The sequence below is a fragment of the Leopardus geoffroyi genome, chromosome D4, assembly GCF_018350155.1.
Source record: "Leopardus geoffroyi isolate Oge1 chromosome D4, O.geoffroyi_Oge1_pat1.0, whole genome shotgun sequence".
Taxonomy (NCBI): domain Eukaryota; kingdom Metazoa; phylum Chordata; class Mammalia; order Carnivora; family Felidae; genus Leopardus; species Leopardus geoffroyi.
Genome location: NC_059342.1, coordinates 8,138,953 through 8,162,562, shown reverse-complemented (window position 1 = coordinate 8,162,562; position 23,610 = coordinate 8,138,953). Strand labels below are relative to the sequence as shown.

Here is a 23,610-nt window from a genome sequence, read left to right as displayed (position 1 = left end):
ACGGCGTTAGACTGGCCTCAAGGATTTCTCTGGGGTGTTAAAACCTAGGAGCTTCAAGGTAAGTGCACGTTGGGTCCAAATCAACCGAAGCAATTATGTTGGATACATTCTACACCATTTCTGCAGGTGTAGGTCGCGGACGTACGTACTCCAAATATTTAGGGTGGAAAAATCTGGAAGCTCCTCACTTATTTTGATGATTGGTGAAGTTCTCTTCAGTCGGTCTGCTAAAGCTAAGTTCATTTTTCAATTTAAAAAATTCACGGGACACCTGGCTGGCTTAGTCAGCAGAGCACGCGACTCTTGATCTCGGGGTCATGGGTTGGAGCGCCGGGTTGGGCATAGAGACGACTTCCAAAAAATTAAAAGATAAAATGAAATAATTCACGAAGGTAAATTTCATACACTCAAATGTAGAAAAAATACTACCATAAACCCCCTGGGCTCATCAAGATAAATAACTGCTACCAGCCCTCCCCTTTTAACCCCTTATAGGATTATTTAAAAGCAAGCGCAGAGATTTTTATCACTTCACTGGGAAAGATTTCATTTGGCTTCTGAGAGAGAAGGGCTATTTTTAACATGAACACGATACTAGTATTACATATAAAACATTAACAATTCTAGGATATCATCTAAAATCCAGTCATTGTTAGATTCTAACTATTCCAACTTGAGCAAACCCAACTGTAATGTATAAACTGTATTTTGTATATTAGATATGTAACACAGAAATTCATTTTCATTTTAAAATTGCACGTGGGTTTGCTCAAGTCAGGATCCAAACAGGGTCTGCATATCATATTTGGTTTATATTTCCTATCGTTCTCCTCTAATCTCTAACAATCTCCCATCCTTCTTATCCTTGACAATTACTTATTGAAGAAACTGGATTATTTGTCTTGTAGAATTTCCAGAATTCAAGACTTGGCTGAGGGCATCCCTGAGGTGTCATTTAATAAATTCCTCTATCTCCCGTATGTCCTATAAACTGGTAGTTAGACTGAGGGCCTTGCACGGGTTCAATATTTGAAAAGCTGTGTACTACCTATCACGTCACATCAGGTGCCATATGACAACTGGCTGTCTCTCCTCCCGCAGGGTGACATATACTCGGTGGGGTCAGGTGTGGTCAGCTACATCCACTCATCCTCTTCATGCTTTACCTGACAATATTAGTAGCCACTGATGATCGTTTCCTAGGGCTAGTTTTGCAATTCATAAAGGCTATAACTTTGGTAGTCTGATTCTATTATTCCTTCTTCATGTATTAGTAGACTTCCATAAAGAAATTCCCCTCATTAATTATCTGGTTGCTTTGAAAGAAGGTTCGTATAGGAAGAAGATAAATACTCGATTCTTCCTCTTAGTAGTACTCAGAATAAGGATTTATCGCTCCCTTCCAAGGTAAGCAATGTGGTTTGGGGGCGGTTTGGTCTGTATCTTCATGATTCTTGGCTGTTAAGCATATCTGATGTTTTTCAATCACACCAGGGTTTTGGTGTGGGGGGAGGGGGAGTGGTAAATTGTCCCTTCTCTTCACCCATGGTAGTCCCTTCAAACCGGATTCTGGATCTCGTGACACGATCACAGTAATCTTTCTTACCTCCCTTGCTTTCTGCTGTGATAAGATATCCTAGACTTAATCTCTTACATTTTCTGTCCTAGATCTAGAAGCAACCATCTCTTCCAACAGCCTGGCTCCTAGTAGTTAGGAGTAATGTAAATACGTAAAAACTGCTTAGGAAGGCAATTTACAAACAGACAAACCATTTGCAAACTCTGTGATTTCGTCTATTTCTACGTCTATTTACCTACGGAAAAGTTGCTGGACAGTATTATTAAAAGATACTGTTTATAAGAGCAAAAAGTTAGAAGGGAAAACCTCAATGTCTGAAAAGCAGAGTGATTAAATAAATTAGAAGAAAACCCTTCTGTAGACTATATGGCTAATGTTAAAAAACAAAACTGGATTCAAATTGATATGTAAGAGCTCTAACATGTTATCACGTAAAAAAAGTACATGCAAAACAAAGCTTGCAGAATTTCTTTGTTTAAAAATATGCATATATCTAATTTGTGTGGACATGCATATATGAATGTATACAAGTATATAAAGGCAAACAGCAAGGATTCACATCAAACTCCCAAAAATGGTTATTCTGTTGAGTGACATAAAATGAGACGGGAGAGGTGAGGTAACTAGCGTCTTTTATTCTGCATATTTATATTACTCTTGGAAATTGTAAAATGAAAATGAATTCCTATGTTTCATACATAATATATAAAATACATCAATCAATATGTGGAAGAAGGACTTCTAATTCTGGCTATGATGAAATAAATACTATTAGAAATGCCCTCCCCACACCAAACAAGAAGGAAGCTGGACACAATATGTAAAACAATGTTTTCGGTCATTTGAGAAACGACATCATAACAGCGTGATCCTTCAAAAGTAGAGAAACAAACAAGGTCACCCTTTAACGATCCCAGCTTTTGAAATGGAGGCATTTCCCAGACTGCTGAGCGGGAAGGGAGGAACCAAGTAGGGCACTGTGATCTCACTAAGGGGAGGAGACAGCTATCAGAACTGGGGAGGCTGGGGCAGCTGAAATTTGGGAGCACCAGCAGAGAGCGCATTAAGCAGAGAAAGAGATCCAGAAATACTGAAAGAGATCGCTTCAAGTCTGATGCTGAATATGAAACTGCACACGTGTAGGGCACAGAGATATTCAGGTTCTAACCAGACAGAGTGAGGTGACCTTATTGAACATCCAGGGCATTCTGTAGAAACACCAGAAGAGCAAAGCCCTAGTAGTCGGGCTTAACTAGCTCTAGAGTAAGACTACTTCAGGGCCATCTTAATAAAACCGAGAAATAAGCCTTGAAAAGATCCAGGTGATTCGCTTAACTGCCTATACAAAACAAAGTTTAAAGCTTTAAAAGGAAGACAGCAAAATCCAGACATACAAAACTATAAGAATCAAAATGTCTAGTACCCAATAAAAAATGACTAGACATGGGAAGAAGCAGGAAAATGTGACCTACAAATAGGAGGGAAAAAAATCAATCAATAGAAACAGATATAGAGGGGCGCCTGGATGGCTCAGTCGGTTAAGCGTCTGACTTCGGCTCAGGTCATGATCTCACGGTCCGTGAGTTCGAGCCCCACATCGGGCGCTGTGCTGACAGCTCAGGGCCTGGAGCCTGCTTCGGTTTCTACGTCTCCCTCTCTCTGTGACCCTCCCCCGTTCATGCCCTGTCTCTCTCTGTCTCAAAAAATAAATAAACATTAAAAAAATTTTTTAAAAAAAGAAAGAAACAGATATAGAAATGAAAGAAAGGAAGGGGCAGAGACTTTAAGATAGGTATAAATAGAAAAGATTTAAAGGAAAGCACAAATATGATGAGAAAAAAAGAAAGAAGCTATGCGGAACCAAGTAGAATACTGAAAAGTACAAGTTGAAAGACATAATATCTGAAGAGAAAAATTCACTCACCGGGTTTAAGAGCAGACTATATAATGCAGAGGCAAAGACCAATTTGAAAATCTAGCAATAAAAACTATCTTCCATGAAGAAGAGGGACAAAAAAAGAAATGAGGAACAGAGAATCAGTGAACAATGGGACAACATGAAATGGTCAAACATAATGCAGTTGGAGTCACAGAAGAAGAACAGAAAACGTAAGTTGAAGAAAGAGCAGCAGAAACTTTTCCATATTTGATTAAAACTGTAAACATGCAGATCTAAGCTCACTATACACAAATATATAGACAAAGAAAACCACATCAAAGTATATCACCACTAAAAGTGTTAGAAATAGGGGCGCCTGGGTGGCTCGGTCAATTGAGCGTCCAACTCTGGTTCGGGTGATGACCTTGCGGTTTGTGAGTTCAAGCCCTGCGTCAGGCTCTGTGCTGACAGCTCGGAGCCTGGAACCTGCTTTGGATTCTGTGTCTCCCTCTCTTTCTCTCTCTCTGTCCCCCTCCCCTGCTTGCACTCTGCTCCCTCTCTCTCTCTCTCTCTCAAGTAAATAAGCATTAAAAAAAATACTTTAAATAAATAATAAAAGTGCTAGAAATCAATTGTAAGGAGACAAATTTTTAAGCAGGCAGGTAAAGGACACATTGTAAACAGGACATCACATATGAGAAGGAGTGGAAGATCCCCAGTTAGAAATAACACATGCACAAGCCAAATGACATCTTTAAAGGCGTGAGGAGAAAAAATCTCAACCTAGACTTCCATAGCCAGGGAGGTGTCCCACCAAAATGAAGCGGAAACCTTTTTTCAGACAAAAGCTGAGCAAATTCCTCTCCAGCAGACAGACCTCCGGTGAAGCTAATGACAAAGGAAGTTTTTAGAGCTGAAGAAAAATAAAACAGATGGAAACTGGGGTCTATACAAAGGAAATGAGGGTCACTAGATGTAACAGGTTTGCAGGCAAATTAAAGTGTTTCTCCTTTGTTTCCTCATCTTTTAATTTCTATAAAATATAACTGACTATGTAAATATGATAACAACGTGTAATGGAGTTCGCCACAGATGTAGAAGTGAAATGTACGTATCACTAAAATAGCACAAAGGACGGAAGAGGGAAATGAAAATAGGCTTTCGTAATATTCTCTATGTTAAGTGGTATAATGTTACATGAACACAGGTTATGACAAACTACGATAAGTACCAAAAATCCTGGAACAAATATTAAATTTAGAAAATAGTATAGCCAACAGTGGAGATGAAATGTAATAGTGAAAAACATTTAATGCATCCAAGAGAAGGCAGAAGCAGAGGAAATGGAAGAGCAAATGGAACAAATAGGAAAAAAATAACAAGATGCTAGAATTAAATGCAACCATATTGATAATCATAGTCAATATTCCACTTTTGAATCTCGATTGTCAGAATAGGTAGACGTGTGAAACCCAACTATATGCTCTCCATCAGAACACACTTTAGACATACAGAGACAGGAAGGTTAAAAAAAAAAAACCCAAAAGAATACAGAAAAGATAAACTTTGCAAAGAGCAATCATAAGAAAAATGGAGCAGTTCTATTAGTATCAGCCAAGGTAGATTTCCAGACAAAGAAAATAACTGAAGATAAAGAGGACTATTTCATCCATAAAATTCTCAAGAAGAAATATCCTGTGTTTGCATCTAAGAACAGAGTTCAAAATACATGAAGCAAAACCAGAGAGAATTGAAAGAAGAAATAGGCAACCCACAGTCACAACTGGAGATTTCCACATCCTTCTCTCCACAGTTGACAAGAAAGACAGAAAATCAGGAAGGACACTCAAGTTATCAACCGACCTGACCTAATGGCTTTCACACGGGCGTCCGCAGAATAGCAGCGAGATACTCACACTTGCGAGTGTACGTGAGTAGGAAGCATGAAAGCTGAAATGCTGAAAAAGAAAACAAACCCTAACAAATCTAAAAGAATTAAAGCCAGAGAGTAAATTCTTTGAGCAAAAGAAGAATTCAATTTGAAGTCAATGATGGAAAGGTATGTGGAAAACACTCAAAAGATGTATATGAAGAACAAAAAATACACTTTAGCCTACAGAGTCACAGAGAGAAAACTCACAAGAGAAATTTAAAACTATTTGCAGTTGAATGACGATGAAAATACAACCCATGGAAAGCTGTGGAGTGCGGTACAGCTAGGCGTCAAGGGAAATTTATAGTTTTACATATTTTTATTAGGGGAAAAAAATCTCCAATGTAATAGATCTAAAGTTTCAACTTGAAGACGCTAGAAAATAAAGAACAAATTAAACTTCGGTAAGGAGGAGAAAGGAAATAAAGGGCAAACAATCAATGAAACAGACACCTGAAAAACAACAGAAAAAAAATCAATGAAATTTTAAACATGAAAGTAGTTTTAGGAGAAAAGTAAAGAAGACAAACTATGAATACTAGGAATGAAAGAGGAAATGCACCCGAAAGACAAAAAGAAAAATGGATAATAAAGACAACTTAATGTCAACAAATTCAACTACTTGGATTAAATGGAGAAAGTCCTTTAAAGACAAAATACCAGGGTGACTGGGTGGCTCAGTGGGTGGAGCGTCAGCTGGGGTCCTAATCTCACAAACTCCTGAGTTCAAGCCCCGCGACGGGCTCTGTGCCGACAGCTCAGAGCCTGGAGCCTGCTTCAGATTCTTGTGTCTCCCTCTCTCTGCCCCCTCCCCACTCAGGGTCTGTCTCTCTCTGTCTCAAAAATAAATATAAACATTAAAAAAAATTAAAAAAAAAAAAGATGGGGAAACCAGCATCCTACAAGCATTTCGTCACCATTCCCAGTAAGAGTATTTTCCATTCATCTTGGTGAAGTCTATTAAATGTCACCTTTTACTGCCTACCCTATCAAAGTTCTTGGGGCAAGGAAAAAGATGATCAAATACATTCTGCAGGAAATTAATTGTCTTTGAACTTCACTGTCTTTCTCAAAAGAAATTCAGTTGCATTTCCAAAGACAAATGTTTTTCACCACTTTCGAATTGTGATGAACAACAAAGAGGTGAAGATGTGAACTGCAAAGAGATGTACAAGGTAGAATTAGTAGGAACAATGAACTATTTCTATAGTGAACTGTTCAATGAATAGAATTGACCTTGAGCTAATTTCTGAAAGGTTACCTAGTACACCAGAATGTTGGCAGTAATGAGGTCTAACTACAGCATTCTCTACCAGAAATTTAAACATTCTCTGTCAAACGAAGGGGGGAAAACTCCCCTAAAATATAAATATATGCAACAATAGATTTACATTCATAGACACTACATGAATTAAGCAACTTACCCCTGTATCCTACTGATACACATTTAAATGGAAGCACCTCTTATTACTATTCACACATGAACTTGCTTAGTTTTGTACATTTTTATAATTCTTATTATTTATCAAGAAGTGAATACCAAAACAAAGTACAAACCACAGGAAAATTTCGACAGAATCAGTTGGTATATTTTGCGGACAAATTTATACAAGATGTTGCTTTGGATGTGCTGCAAAAAAAATAATAATAAAATGAATCACACTTCAAAACAAATCCTTTTCGATAGTAAATGAAATCATTTTTAATTGTTAAGCTTATTGGTTAGCTAAGAATAACAGTAATTTCTTCGTAAAAATGTCTTTCTTCTGTCAAGATGTTCACTGCCTTTCTAAGAGCATTCCTTATACACTTGGTTGGGACCAAACATTGCGAACCTTAGCACAGACGGTCCTCCTAGACTTACGACGATCCAATAGGCAATAGGCACTCAGTAGAAACCATACTTTGAATTTTCAAATTCAGTCTTCTCCTGGGCTCAAGATAAGTGCTACCATGCTTTCTCGTGACTCTGGGCAGGGTGGCTGCAGTCCTGTCGGCCACACGATCATGGGGGTAAACTGATACATTCGCCATTCCATACCCAACATCTATTCTGCTTTTCTTTAAAAAAAAAAATTTTTTTTTAATGTTTATTTACTTACTTATTTTGAGAGAGAGAGAGAGAGAATGAATGAGCAGGGGAGGGGCAGAGAAAGAGGGAGATATAGAATCCGAAGCAGGCTCCAGGTTCTGAGCTGTCAGCACAGAGCCAGATGTGGGGCTTGAGCTCACAAACCGCGAGATCATGACCTGAGCCGAAGTCGGATGCTTAAACAACTGAGCCACCCAAGCGTCCCCCTACTTTTCAATTTCAGTGCACTCAATATGCTACATGCTAAAGCAGTCAACACTTTCTTAGAAAGCAGGTTTCGTGTTAGAGGACTTTGTTCAATTGTAGGCTCATGTAAGTGTTCTGAGTATATTTAAGGCAGGCTGGGCTAACGATGTCTGGTAGGTTAGGTGTCTTAAACTCATATCTGACTTAGGATATTTTCGACTTATGATGTGTTTTACGTGCATGTAACCCCATCGTAAGTCAGGGAAGATCTATACAAGAACTGTCAAAAACCGCATTAAGATGTCTTTAAAAGACCCACAAGAGATGTGCAAGAGCTCTTAGCGGATTAAAAACGTGGGATATTAGAGTAGCGACGTTACAGGATGCTATGTGAGTGACCAAGGTGAAACAGAAGGAAAAGAATCCACATCGGAACAGCTATTAATAAAAGGACAGTAGGGAAGAGTAAGACATCCAGAGTAGCGGCAGAGAATCAATTAGAAAAGCAACCTTGTGAGGAAAGAGAAGTAACAGAACTCATTCAGTATTTCTGGACCGGTACAACTGCCGGGAACTGAAGGGACTGAGAAAAGATAAGTCATAAAGTTGAGAGAGCACGGTGTGGGTATGCTAGACGGGAAGGCTCAAGGAAAGAAAGAGTGTAAGGGAAAAACTAATTTCCTTAACACACGCAGGTAAGGAAAACAGAAATCAGGAACCTGAAACCATTTTCTTTAGTCTTGGTTAAAAGTAAATTAAAGGAGATGTCAACAGGGCTATTTACTACATCTTGCAAGAAAGAACCCTACAAATATCGTGAATGTTCAAAATGATTTGCAAGTAAAAGAGGTTTATAACAGGATCACAGTGAACATGGGTAAGTGACAGGACAGACTGGGGGGAAAAATGTCACTTAAATCTCTCTCATTGGGTTTACTGAGAAAAACAAGAAGTTTCCCTAGATCTTTAACATTTGTTCACCAAGTTCTTCTGCGATAGTCAATGAGGACCACAGATCTCCTAGGAAAGGAAGCCCTTCCACATCAAAGAACGCAGTGAACCTAAACTACTGGAAAACGGGGTGGTAGTAATTTAAATGACAGCATTCATTTTACCTAGAAAATGGAATCTGTTCACTTACATTGTAAACTCACTCACTGGCCCTGTGTTATTTGACTCTCTCACTTATAAACTATGTAGCTTCTTCTGTTTTTCAGAAACACTCAGATTTTGGGCTATCGTTTTCTCTCGTAGTAGACTTACAGTAAATAAATGATCGAGCACATCTGAATCCAATAAACATCACAAAGCCTACTTCTTCAACAGGGCTAGGGTTCAACATGAAACTTTAGCTTTATAGGAATTTTTACCAAACTGCATGGTTGCTACGGGCAACTAGAAGTTGTTAGGAAAATGTAAGAATTATTGTTATACTTGGGACTTCAAGTAGAATCATATGAACACTCAAGTAGTGGTAAATACAGTCCTGCCCGCACTTCTGATGACATGACAATAGGGGACTCAATTTGGAGTGAATTAGTTCAGTCATCCCCGACTGTCTATGATGTATCTCCCAAACAATCACATATCTGACTAGTAGCAAAGAGCAGAAGCTACTGGAGAGGGGTAAAACAAGTTTCCAAAGGCCGGAGAGTGTTTCTGGGAGGAGGGAGGCGACTCAGAACAAATTTACTTTAGAACAATTTCTCAACGACATACTCGATGGATCTTACACGCAATATATCAACCTGTTTTTGGGAGTCAAAAGGAAGAATGTAACAACTACTTCCTACGGGTAGAGGACACTTTCTTTTTCAATTTAATTAATTATTAATTAATTTTTCTCAAAGCAGAGTTGACGCGCAATGTTACGTTATTTTCAGGTATACGACATAGAGATTCGACAAGTCTACAGTCATGCTAGGCTCAACAGAAGTGCAGTTACCACGTGATATGGTACAATCCTATGACCATATCATTGACTATATTCCCTGTGCTGTGCCTTTCATCCCCATGACTCACTTATTCCATAAGTACCGGAAACCTGTATCTCTCTCTCTCCCCTTCCCCCATTTTGCCCATCCCCCGCCCCCTTGCCTCTGGCAACCACCAGTTCCCCGTATTCATGAGTTTGTTTTTGCTTGAGGAACACTTTCTTATTATGATTACAACGCTGTCTTAAACATTATTTCCCTTGGGGCCCAGCAGGCCTCACCGATACTAAGATTCTACTAAACAAAGTAATAATTTCCAGGGGGGGGGGGGGATTTACTAAATAATAGCCTGGTGACCAAAAAGAGCAAATGAGCTAAGGACACCAAATTTACTGACTTTACGGCAGCATTAGGAGAGGTCTTTGAACCAGAAAGATTCTCCAGTCTTTCTTGTAATACATGAAACTACAGAAACACAAAATATCAGTAAACGTAAGCAGAGCCATCAGAAGATCTACTTCCACTGAAATCAAGTTTAGAATATGCACTTTCAGTGTATTTTCTGGTGCAAATACAAAGATACAGATTCATACTTGCTCTGAGTGTCTATGATAATGATGCATCTTTCCAGGAGTAGGGATGCTCACTCCCCTGGGAGGGAGTGCTGGGAATTAGGAGAATGAGTTCTTAAGTGTTGCGAGCCGAAGCAGTGTGACCTGAGTTAACAGAACTTCTTAGTTATAGATGGTTGTTAAGCTGGTGCTGAGACCATTAATAGTGACATGCACAGCATTTCACTGGATCCTCACCAAACTCCTGAGATGAAATAAAGGTCACAGGCATTTTTATCCCCGTTTCATAAATGGTCCCGTAAATACAAAGACATGGTGATAACCCGAAGACGTGATCAATGACAGGCAGCAGTGACTCCAATCCTTGAATTCTTTCCTCACATTTGTGTTTCCCGCGGGTTTAATGACCCTGGTGGTACAGAGACAAGGCATTAAATAATTATGAACCACGCCCGCTAAGAGCTTACTCCATTTTCAATGATCTTTAAATCACTCTGATAAGGAAAACGTCTCAGTCTCTACCACTTGTGACACTTAATCTCACTCTTTTTTTTTTTCAACGTTTATTTATTTTTGGGACAGAGAGAGACACAGCATGAACGGGGGAGGGGCAGAGAGAGAGGGAGACACAGAATCGGAAACAGGCTCCAGGCTCTGAGCCATCAGCCCAGAGCCCGACGTGGGGCTCAAACTCACGGACCGCGAGATCGTGACCTGGCTGAAGTCGGACGCTTAACCGACTGTGCCACCCAGGCGCCCCAAATCTCACTCTTTTTAAAGGACAGTGAGCTTTGGTGTTGGTTACTGTCAAACAAGAGCAGCCAGTCAAATCATATGATGCCATTTCATATTTACTTTATTCCATTTACGTCAAGAGTTACTACTTTTTCATTTTACACAGAAATGTAAGAGTTTCTTTTTAAATGAATTCATTTAAGTGATTTTATAGGAAACTAGGAAGTAAAAAATACATACATAGGGGCGCCTGGGTGGCTCAGTCAGTTAAGCGTCTGACTTTGGCTCAGGTCACGATCTCGCGGTCCGTGAGTTCGAGCCCCACGTCGGTCTCTGTGCTGACAGCTCAGAGCCTGGAGGCTGCTTCAGATTCTGTGTCTCCCTCTCTCTCTGCCTCTCCCTTGCTCACGGTCTGTCTCTCTCTGTCTCTCAATAATAAATAAACGTTAAAAAAATTTATATATATATATATATATATATATATATATATATATATATATATATATAGCAGACTCGGGATGGAGCAAAACCCTGAGGCAGTTTGCAAAAGACAAAACAAATGCACACTATAAATCATACTCTTAATAAAGGCAGTAATATCAAAGGACTTTCCACTTTAGAGAGATTTACGTTTCATACATGAATTACAACAGAAATAGTTACTCCATTGTACCAACTTATTAGTTACCTACATCCCTAAACAGAATGAGTACCAGTCATAATTCTATCATAGCAGGGGTCAAGTTACTGTTGAGGCAAGTGGTGGGTACATCATCTACTTTTTGGCAATATCGCATTTTAGTTAATCCAATTTGTGTATGTACATATGTATATATGTATGCGTGCATTTATTTTAAAAGAAAATTTGAGAGAGAGCACAAGCCAGGGAGAAGGGCAGAGGGAGAGGGACACAGGGAAAGAATCGTGCTCAGCATGGAGCCCAACAGGGGGCTCAATCCCACAACCTTGGGATCATGACCTGAGACTAAAAGGAGAGTCAGATGCTCAGCCGATTGAGCCACCCAGGCAACCCTATCCCAATATTTTTATAATAAAAGTTGTAAATAACAACAATTTCCTAAGGGTCATACAATTGAGCCACCCAGGCAACCCTATCCCAATATTTTTATAATAAAAGTTGTAAATAACAACAATTTCCTAAGGGTCATACAATAAAGAAATCATTACGGTAAAATGTGATCACCTTGTTTTATGCCCGCACTCACTTCCTGCCAGTCCCCTTCCAGGAGATCATGACCAACCATGGGACAGCATGCATCCCTCCAATCCTCGGACCCTAAATACACCTCATGTGTAGACATGTCTCTGTCCTGACCAGGACAGTTAACACTAACTGTACCAACAGACAATACCTAAATCTAAGCGCTTTAACCCCTAAGTTACCCAGCCCGCAGAGGGCGGAAGAGGCGTGGCTCCCAAGGTCATTGAGAGACCTCGGTTAACCCAAGTTCTCTCCTTGTGTCCTTTTATCATCCTGATACAGCCTTGCAGGAGGTGAGAGATCACAGAGGGGGAATCACAGCTCCTAAATGTCTTGCCTCACAAAGAGTACATGTCACTTTGGCTGACAATTCAATACTCAGAATATGCACAGGGTCCAACCTGAATATAAGGGGAAATAGCTACCTGAACATTTTGTCTCTGACATGGGATGTTTTGGTTGGAGAATACATATACGAAGCAGGTGAGATATGATGTGTTTTCCAGCTACTGGCTTTTCTTCACTTAACAATACGTCTTGGAGCTCTTCCCAAGTGTGTGTGTATGCGTGTCTGAATACACACGCAGGCACAACTATTTTTATGAGTTTCACAAGTACACCATAGTATAGATAGAACTCAACTGATTTAATCACTCAACTAGTGATGACCATTTAGGTAACTTTTTTTTCCTAACATGAAAAAGCACTAGAAACAAAGACTGCACCTGGTTTTTGTCAAACATTCTGTGGGGTGGATCTCTCCATATGTTTACTGGCCATTGTTTTCCATGTTTTGTGAACAGCCTATTGATATTCTTTGCTCATTTATCTACTGCATTGTTTGTCTTCCCGTAATGATTTACAGGACTCGTTAAAGATTATGGAGTTTGGGGGGGCGCCTGGCTGGCTCAGTAGGGAGAGCATGTGACTCTTGATCTCAGGGTTGTGAGTTCCAGCCCCACAGTGGGTATAGAGAGTGCTTAAAAATAAAGTCTTAACAAAAAAATGACATTTTTATTTGCCTGTATTTCTCATCTTTTTTTCCCTTAAACTTGTTTAATGGTGTTTATTAACTTGGCAAAATCAACCTTTCTCCTGGAAGCCTTGTGATGTTTTATGTTCCACATGAGATGATCTTCCCCTTTCGAAGATTATGAAAAAATACTTCCTGTTTTTGGTTGTATCGGCTTTGTCATTTTCAAACTGATTAGTTCTACAATCTATTTTGGATATTAAGATAGAGGTAGGACTTTGTTGTGTTTTTTTTTTCCAGATACCCAATTTTCCTCAACACCATTTATGGCACAATCCATTTATTATTTGAAATAATATATTAATCAGGAACAAAGTTCTCATTTATACATAGATCTGCCTATGTACTCCTCATCTGTCACCACTCAGTTTTTATTACTACAGCTCTGTGACAGCTTTCTGAGATCAGGTAGAACGAATTCTTTCCCCAGTGCTTTCCTTTTTGCCAAATTTTCTGGGCTATTCTCGTGTATATTCTTTTCCATTAGCTTTATAATCAGATATTCACGTTTCAGGAAAAACTCTGCTCTGTGTTTCAGCTGGATTATACTGAATTGTATCTCATTAGAGAACGGAGGTCTTCATGTTAATGGCCCTTCACACGTGAGCTACAAGCTTCACCCCAGCTGGCTGGTTACGCATGAGCTCCTATGAAGACTAATGCAGGGTGCGGTGGCCGGCAAGGTTCCAAAAATGTTCCCACCCTCAGATTCCGGTCCCACATCCCTGGAGCCCATGAATATGGTGAGGCATCTCTCCTGTGATTATGTTATGTTATATGGCACCGTTGAGCTCAAAATAAAGTGGAAGTGATCTGGCCTCAGGAGCCCTTAAAGTAAGTGGAGGGCTTCCCTGGCTGATGGCCGAAGAGGAAAGTCAGAAAGTCAACGCAGGGATGGCCTGGCCATGTGACTGTTGCTGTGCAGATGTAAGGAGAGAAGCAATGCAGGCAACCTCTGGGAAGGGAGAGCGGACCCCAGGTGACAGCCAGCAGGAAAACAGAGACCTCAGTCCCACAGCTCAAAGTAAGGAAATAAATTCTGCCAACAACCCGAATGAGCGTGGAAGTCAAATCTTCCCCGAGACCTCTAGATAAAAGCCCAAGGTGACAGACACCTTAACTTCAGTCCCGTAAGACCGAGAACGGAGAACCGAGTCGAGTCCACTCAGACTTCCGACCTACAGAAAATCATGAGATCGTAAGCGGAAGTGCTTTAAGCCACTAAATGTGTAATTCGTGACACAGCAAGAGAAAACTAATAGAGTCCAGATAGACTTCAAGGCAATTGTTACCACCGTCATTCATGTCCGTGAGTTTTCAGGATTCCCAGGAAGATACGAAATACACTCAGAAGCACTTCCCCTTTCCTGGCTTATAGTGTCATGTTATTCCCTAAATAAGACCAACATATATTTCAGCCTAAATCTCTAATTTCCTCTGAATTTTAAGGCGTTGGGGAAATTAAAGCCTAGTTCTTCCTCAAAACCTTCGAATATTTAAGATACAGAGTTAATCAAAACCAAAAAAATCAAAGGGCAAAAAAATTATCGGGTAAAGCACAGAATAAAATTTTAGGAAAATAGTAAGTATTATCAAACCCTAGGATCCAAAATCTATTTCATGAAAGGTCAGGATATGTACAATAACTAGGGTTATTTCAGTATTTATCTCCATATATGTGCTGACCATAATGTTTAAAGAAAAATACATTTTGGTAAAATGGTGATTGATAACAATCTCAATTCCACTCTTATAAACTCATATAACTCATTATATAGAACTCATATAAACTCATATCAACATTGTTTATCTTTTGTTCTTAAGTGAAAATGCAAGTTTTCACATAATACATTAAATTTCTAAAACTCTCCACACTCTTAAGAAATACCAGAATCGGCTTAGAGAAATCTGAACTGATGGAAAGCTGAATTATGTAATTAAAAATAAAATTTTTTTTTTTTTAATTTTTTTTAATTTTTTTTTCCACATTTTTATTTATTTTTGGGACAGAGAGAGACAGAGCATGAACGGGGGAGGGGCAGAGAGAGAGGGAGACACAGAATCGGAAACAGGCTCCAGGCTCCGAGCCGTCAGCCCAGAGCCTGACGCGGGGCTCGAACTCACGGACCGCGAGATCGTGACCTGGCTGAAGTCGGACGCTTAACCGACTGCGCCACCCAGGCGCCCCAAAAATAAAATTTTTTTAACGTTTATTTATTTTTGAGACAGAGAGAGACAGAGTATGAACGAGGGAGGGTCAGAGAGAGAGGGAGACACAGAATCGGAAGCAGGCTCCAGGCTCTGAGCCGTCAGCCCAGAGCCCGACGTGGGGCTCGAACTCACAGACCGCGAGATCGTGACCTGAGTCGAAGTCGGACACTTAACCGACTGAGCCACCCAGGTGCCCCTGAGTTATATAATTTTTAAAAAGATACCTTGAGGGGCGCCTGGGTGGCGCAGTCAGTTAAGCGTCTGACTTCAGCCAGGTCACGATCTCGCGGTCCGTGAGTTCGAGCCCCGCGTCGGGCTCTGGGCTGACGGCTCAGAGCCTGGAGCCTGTTTCCGATTCTGTGTCTCCCTCTCTCTCTGCCCCTCCCCCGTTCGTGCGCTGTCTCTCTCTGTCCCAAAAATAAATAAAAACGTTGAAAAAAAAATTAAAAAAAAAAAAAAAGATACCTTGAAAGAAAATTTACAGTGGTCCCCCACGGCTAGACTGAAAATAAGGTAAGCTTGCCTACTTCTGTCTTTAGGCTCCTATTCTATTCCAGTCCTCTTCAATGAAACGGGTTGCGTGCAGCGCTCGTGTAAAATGTTTCAGACAAAGGAATGAATAAGGTAAAGCAAAAAAAAAAGGTAACAGTGAATATGAAAAATGATGATTTCAATTTCCAGAGAATTGATAACAACACAGTAAGTTTTAGAATGAAAAAAAAAATAATAAGAAAAGTAAACACAGAAAGAAATACTTAAAAATGAGAAAAGGTTCTAATACGGAATAACGACGAGCTGCTTGTGAGACCTGGAAGTTGATTCTCTTAGTCAAAATAGGTTTTTAAAATTATTGACTTGTCTGCTATTGCTCTTCTCAAAATCCTAATTTTTTTGAAACAGAATTAAGAGAATTGTAGTGATATACTTAGGAAGCAGTATCTTTCTTGGAGCTCTGACAGATGGTCTTATCAGCAGGATAGACAAGGATCTTGTTTATTGAACTGATTTGTTTTGATGGTTTTCAAACTCAGTAAACAAAAGGTATTGTTGATCTAACTACCAAGGTGTCCCTGCGCTTTGGTAGAACAGGTCTGCAGTTGACTTGACCATCCTTAGGAAAGCCAACCACGCTAAAATCTATCTCCCACTTGCCAGCCAAACTGCCTGGAACCTCACGAGGGACAATGACTGTTTTGAGCTATTACTTTTCCCAACTCCTCAGGCACTGTAGTTTACAATTTAAATCTCATGCTTTGTCATCCGTTTACATCTTATATAACTCACTTCCCTGCAAAAACAATGCTGGTTCTGACGTAGAGAAGAGAGGGGCGATTTTATGGGCTAAGGAAAGCCCACGAAGACAGGAACGACGTCTGTTGCCTTCTGTATCACCTGTCACAATGCCCAGTACACCGTAAATCCCCAGTAAGCATTCGTTGGAGGAAAGGAGACAGGCACAAACTGAAATTCACCAAACAACTCTGAGCTACCAAGGAACAACCAGGACGAAAAGTCCCACAGGCAAAGTGGGGAGGAAAACAAAGGCAAGACGGTAGAGAAGGGAGCAGAACAATCAAGTTCTCTTACTACTCCTTACGAAAGGGGTTTCATTTTCCTTCCTTCATGACTTTCTCAGTTAATAGCTTCATCCCTATGCTATTTTAAGGAATTCATTGGAATGGGAGAAAAAATACAATAAAATTCTAGCATGAAAGGGCTGCTCCCGTACCAGTAAAAAGGTGGGTCCCTGGGAGTACTGACGGCCCATTAGATTCCCTACCACGTTTACAGGAGCAGAGAGGCAAAAACACTTGACCTCAAGAACAAATCACTAAAGATATGGATCACAGAAGCAGATGATGAATAATTTGGGGCTGAATCCATGACCAGTTAGGTTTATGGACAAGTTGGCTTTTTGTTTTGTTTGGTTTTGTTTTAATGGCCAGTTAGGGCATTTGAAATGGTCAAAAACGTATTAAGTGATCCCCAGAAAGTTAGCGAGTGTGTGTGTGTAGGCTGAATGTAGGAGTCAATTCAATGTTAATCCAAATTACGAAACATTTAAAAAGTCAAAAAGTAAAGAACATTAGGAATTACCATATAATTTTCATGACAGCTTTTTCGAATCATGAAATCAATGTTCAGCTTTTACCTAATCAGTAGTTCAAGTCTTCAATTTCTTCAAATAAATAAGTAAATAATAAAGTTTATTTCTTCAAATAAACTGTCAGTTTCTTTTATGAGGTACATAATTTTTAAGAAATGAAACAAAACTTATTAATGGGTAATCTGTGAATTAGAACAGTGCTTGCTTCTTGGACTGGGGTGGGGGAGGGTAGAGTAAGACAGAGACATACTGGGGACAGGCCAGGAAATCTTGTGGGATGATAAAAATGTCCTATACCTTGATCAGAGTGTAGGTCGGAGGGATACAATCGCTTCTCATAGACACGGACCCGTGTCTTAAGGTCTGTGTATCTCACTGTAAATACACTGTAGCTCACTAAAAACTCAAAGACAAAAAACATATGTATATAAAATACTACTGCTCTCTATTAGATATGAAATACACTTATAGAATGCAATTAATTGCAAACAGAATAGAGGCTTTATTTTACAATGTCCAGATAAGTAATTCTGGCGTGCGTGCGTGTGTGTGTGTGTGTGTGTGTGTGTGTATGTATTTAGGGGGAAGAGTGTTTTCCCCAGAAAAGTGAAACAATAATTTATCAAGTTTCTCATAATGATATGTGGTCACAACAATACCGTAAAACATCTGTGGGAATAATGACCAAGAATCTAATTAAACAAAGGTTCTTCAAATTATTATGTTTTAACATAAAATGAATTCTATTTTTAGCGAAGCAAAATAATTACTGAATTATTTTACTCAGCTTAAGGAAGAAACCGATTAGAGGCGAAGTCATTCTAGTTATTGTTACAGCACATACAACACCGAAACGGGGTATTTCTAGCTGCTACCAGGGATGAGTTCTCCAAACATCGGAGTTCCTGTTCACAATCTAGAGTTTTGTCAGATGTTTCTCTTGTAACGCCAGCAACACAGTACTTTTTTTTTTTTTTTGGCCAATGGAGTTAATGAGACACAGCAAATAAATTTAGATACTTACAAATAATGTAACCAATTCAATTTCTTCAGCATCGCAGTTCATTCCAGTGGTTTAATTTTAACTTCTATTAGAGCAAAGTACTTAGGATTAAATCAGTGTTTCCACTAACACAACCCTAAAATACATCATAATAACTATCAAATAATTGATACAGATATGCTATGACTTTGGGGATAATTTCAGTAATTTGTATAACTAAAATCATTTAAATTACCATTCAAGAGAGGGTAAATGATTAATAAACTAGGCAGTTTTACATGTGGCCAGAAACTTAAATTATATAAGACTTCAATAAATGTATTATCTTGAAAAAGCAGTTAGGGAAAATAGGCTCATCAACTTAAGCAAGATGAAGAGAAGTTGGAGAAAGTCCAGGAACGAATAATATAAATTACTAAGTGATTGGAAAATGACTTCACAAAGAAAGCCTAAAATAATTTGGGTTTGTAGGGAACAGAAGGCTGGGGTGGGAATTAATAACAGCCTTTATTCATCTAGCTGCAGCGGTACTCTGCACACAGACCTTCAGTGCTCTCTGCCCAGGAAGAAAAGGAGCTAAGAAGCTAAAACCAAGCAGCAACTAGGAGAGCGATGGTTAGGTCCCAAGAAAAACTTCCCTTGCGGTTTCAGAACCTTTGAGCCTACTAACAAATATGGCTGTGAAGTCCAAAACTCTGAAAATGTTCAGCCACAACAGAAATTACCAAAGGTAGGGGTGCCTGGGTGGCGCAGTCGGTTAAGCGTCCGACTTCAGCCAGGTCACGATCTCGCGGTCCGTGAGTTCGAGCCCCGCGTCGGGCTCTGGGCTGATGGCTCAGAGCCTGGAGCCTGTTTCCGATTCTGTGTCTCCCTCTCTCTCTGCCCCTCCCCCGTTCATGCTCTGTCTCTCTCTGTCCCAAAAATAAATAAACGTTGAAAAAAAAAAAAAAAGAAATTACCAAAGGTAGTCCTTTTTGCAATCCACGCGTAGCCTGTGTGGCAAGTGTCGCGTACCCCATGTTCATAGGTGCCCACCCTTACCAATTCGATGCACTGTGGTCTAACTTTACACTACAGCCTCTCTTTGCCCGAGAGATTTCTCAGACCCTTAGTATCCTCTCTGGCCCCCTGCACTCAGCCGGAAATGTCAGGGTACTAACACCTGCTGTGAGGAGTTAAGGAAGTTCTCCTTAACTTTTTTAGGATAGAAAAACTATATCCTAAACTCCAGGCTTCTCTTCCCTCGGGTGGAATCACTCTCAGATGTGGCAAAACACTGGCTCCCAGACTGCCTTGCTGTGACCCGTTTCCAGTCACCTGCAGTTGGGACACGTATAATAGTAAAACCTGTATTGGATCAATTCCTTCCCTGGTTCACTTTCCCAATATCCTAATGGCATTTCCAGGAATCATCTCCCAAATAAACGACTAGCACTGAAATTTCTGTAACGGAGTTTGCTTCTCTCAAACCCAAACTAAGGTCATGTATATGTTGTTTCAATGTACCACCCATTTTTATTAAAATTTTTTTTTTCTTCAACGTTTTTATTTATTTTTGGGACAGAGAGAGACAGAGCATGAACGGGGGAGGGGCAGAGAGAGAGGGAGACACAGAATCGGAAACAGGCTCCAGGCTCTGAGCCATCAGCCCAGAGCCCGACGCGGGGCTCGAACTCACGGACCGCGAGATCGTGACCTGGCTGAAGTTGGACGCTTAACCGACTGCGCCACCCAGGCGCCCCATTGTACCACCCATTTTTAAAAAATATAGTTAATAGTTTAAGTGGTTCCTTAATTTTTAAATTTCTTGAAAAACTTTTACAGCTCAAAAAGAAATGGAAAACTTCTATCTTCCAATTTTTATTATTATAATACACTCAAAATAAATAATATCCAAATAGTCATTTATTTATTTTTATTTTTTTTTTTAACGTTTATTTTTGAGACAGAGAGAGACAGAGCATGAATGGGGGAGGGTCAGAGAGAGGGAGACACGGAATCTGAAACAGGCTCCAGGCTCTCAGCTGTCAGCACAGAGCCCGACGCGGGGCTCGAACTCACGGACCGCGAGATCATGACCTGAGCTGAAGTCGGCCGCTTAACTGACTGAGCCACCCAGGCGCCCCTCCAAATAGTCATTTAATACTAGCCAGGCTCTGTTGCCTAATATCACAGAGTCAGAATCCTGCTCTTTTGTTGTATGTTTTTTTTTTTTTTAATTTTTAACATTTATTTATTATTGAGAGACAGAGAGAGACAGAGCATGAGCAGGGGAGGGCCAGAGAGAGAGGGAGACACAGAATCTGAAGCAGGCTCCAGGCTCTGAGCTGTCAGCACAGAGCCTGACGCGGGGCTCGAACTCACAAACCATGAGATCATGACCTGAGCCGAAGTCGGACGCTTAACTGACTGAGCCACCCAGGCGCCCCGACTTTTGTTGTTTTTTTATGTGTGACTGTGGGAGTAGTGGGAGGTTAGCAAATATTTGTGAGATATTACAGATATACTGACCAAACTCACCTTGTTGATTACTTCGAGTGAGCGACAGAAAATGTAAAGGGGGAACAATTTCCTCATTCTGATTCAATGTTTTCTTAAATCTCTTTTGCAGAACGACCTGCAGTCTATCTTAACGTCTCAGACCACATAATATCACTTCATATCCCAATGGAAAGATACATTGCACACTTCAGAAACTATTAAGCTAGGGAATAGATAACATTGAGAGAGCTCATTCACAATCTTACTCAGAGAAATTTATCAGAGATCTCTCAAGATTTCTCTGGCCCCTATATAATTTCAGAAACTTAAATTAAGAGTAAGGAATTGTAGTCTTCATTATCTGTGTGGTGGTGGGCAAGTCACTTCATTTTTCTAGACCTTAGTTTCCTGAACCTTAAAATAAGAAAGTCACAATGTAAAAAAAAAAAAAGAGAAAAGAAAATTAAAAAAAAATGGGGTGCTGGGGTGGCTAGGTCGGTTGAGCGTCCGACTTCAGCTCAAGTCATGATCTCACGGTTCATGAGTTTGAGCCTCGCATCGGGCTCTGTGCTGACAGCTCGGAGCCTGGAGCCTGCTTTGGATTCTGTGTTTCCCTCTCTCTCTGCCCCTCCCCCACTCACACTCTGTCTCTCTCTGCCTCTCAAAAATAAAGAAACGTAATAAACAAAAATTAAAAAAAGAAAGTCAAAATGGATTCCTGTTTTTCTTCTCTTCTCCTTCTGGCCACTGCAGGAATAAATGGGATGAGCAAGAGGGAAGCCGTAAGATTCCCAGTCTGATTCCTTCAAAGCAGTTCTAGAAAGATCCATCTTACATATCAATGGGTTTGCTAGATGGAAGAGGCGGAGGGACAGACAGACATGGTAGCAAGAGAGGGAAACAGGTAGAGAGGAAAGAAGGAAGGGAAAGGGTAGGAAACAGACTAGAAAAGAAAGAAAAATTTACAAACGGACTTCAAGGGGCACCCGGATAGGTCAGTCAGTTGAGTGCCCGACTTCCGATTTCGGCTCAGGTCATGATCCCAGGGTCATGGGATCTAGCCCCATTTTGGGCTCCACACTCAGCATGGAGTCTGCTTGAGTTTCTCTCTCTCTCTTCCTCCTCCTTCTGTCCCTCTTCCCTACTCATGTTTGGTCTCGCGCTCTCTCTCCAAAATAAAAAAAGCAAAAATAAAAAAAAGTAATAAAAACTGACTTCCAAAAACCATGGGTACCATCTTGCACTTATTGGCATGGGTACTCTCAAAACACGGTGAGAAAACACACGTTGATAAGGATGTGGAGAAACTGGAAAATCCTCGTGTACTATTGGTAGGGATGTAAAATGGTATAGCCACTAAGGACAACAGTACAGCAGCTCCTAAAAAAATTAAAAATAGAATATACCATATGATCTAACAATTCCGCTTCCTTTTTTTTAAGTTTTATTTATTTAAGGAATCTCTACCCCCCCCATGTGGGGCTCAAAATTATGACCCCAAGATCAAGAGCCCCAAGTTCCCCTGAAAGAGCCAGCCAGGCGTCCCCAACAATTCCGCTTCTAGGTATATGCTGAAAAGAACCGAAAGCAGGGTCTCAAAGAGATCCTTGCACACCCATGTTCATAACAGCACTACTCACACTAGTGAATAGTGAACTTTGGTTCACACTCGATTCCAAGTGTCTTTTGACAGATGAATGGATAAACGAAATGCAGTATATGCATGCAGAGGAGTATTATTCAACCTTAAAGGGACAGGAAATTCTGACAACGCTCCAACATGGCTCACCTTGAGGACATTATGCTAAGGGAAATAAACCAATCACAAAGAGACAAATGCTATATGACTCCCCTTATTTGGGTGTCTAGAAGAGTCAGATTCATAGGGACATAGAATAGGGGTTACCAGCGGAAATGGGGAGTTGTTTAATGGGTACTGAACTTCAGTTTTGCAAGATGAGTTGAGACACAATAATATGAAGGTAACTTAGCGACATTGAACTGCACAATTAAAAATGGTTAAGATGTGGGGCGCCTGGGTGGCGCAGTCGGTTAAGCGTCCGACTTCAGCCAGGTCACGATCTCGCGGTCCGTGAGTTCGAGCCCCGCGTCGGGCTCTGGGCTGATGGCTCAGAGCCTGGAGCCTGCTTCTAATTCTGTGTCTCTCTCTCTCTCTGCCCCTCCCCCGTTCATGCTGTGTCTCTCTCTGTCCCAAAAATAAATAAACGTTGAAAAAAAAAATTAAAAAAAAAATGGTTAAGATGCTAGATTTTAAGTTATACTTGTTTTTCTGCAAATGAAAGTTTAAAAAATACAGGTTAAAAAACCCCACAGGACTAGAGGACTTTCCAGATCTCTTTTGGGTCCACAGTCTCTGAATGAGGATTAATCACAATTACGTAATTTATCATGGTCGTGATACAAGGGTCATGAACAAAATTAGAACAAAAAGTTATTTATCCCATAAATGTTATGCACAATAATTGCAGGAGGTGTATTACAACCATTAATCTCTATGATGCAAGGAACGAGCTTCAGTGGCTAAAACTTACTCATGATTCTACACGATACTACAGAGATTCCCTAAACTATTACCTACATGTTGGAAAACTCGAGGCCGAATACAAAGTTCTGCAGATTGAA

At 40.2% G+C, this 23,610-nt stretch overlaps 1 protein-coding gene across 16 annotated transcripts in view; it reads right to left on the bottom strand.

Annotated features, from left to right (window-relative positions):
* RFX3 (regulatory factor X3) overlaps nucleotides 1–23,610 on the bottom strand; it is a 296,723-nt gene that overhangs the window by 125,592 nt on the left and 147,521 nt on the right. The window lies entirely within an intron of this gene.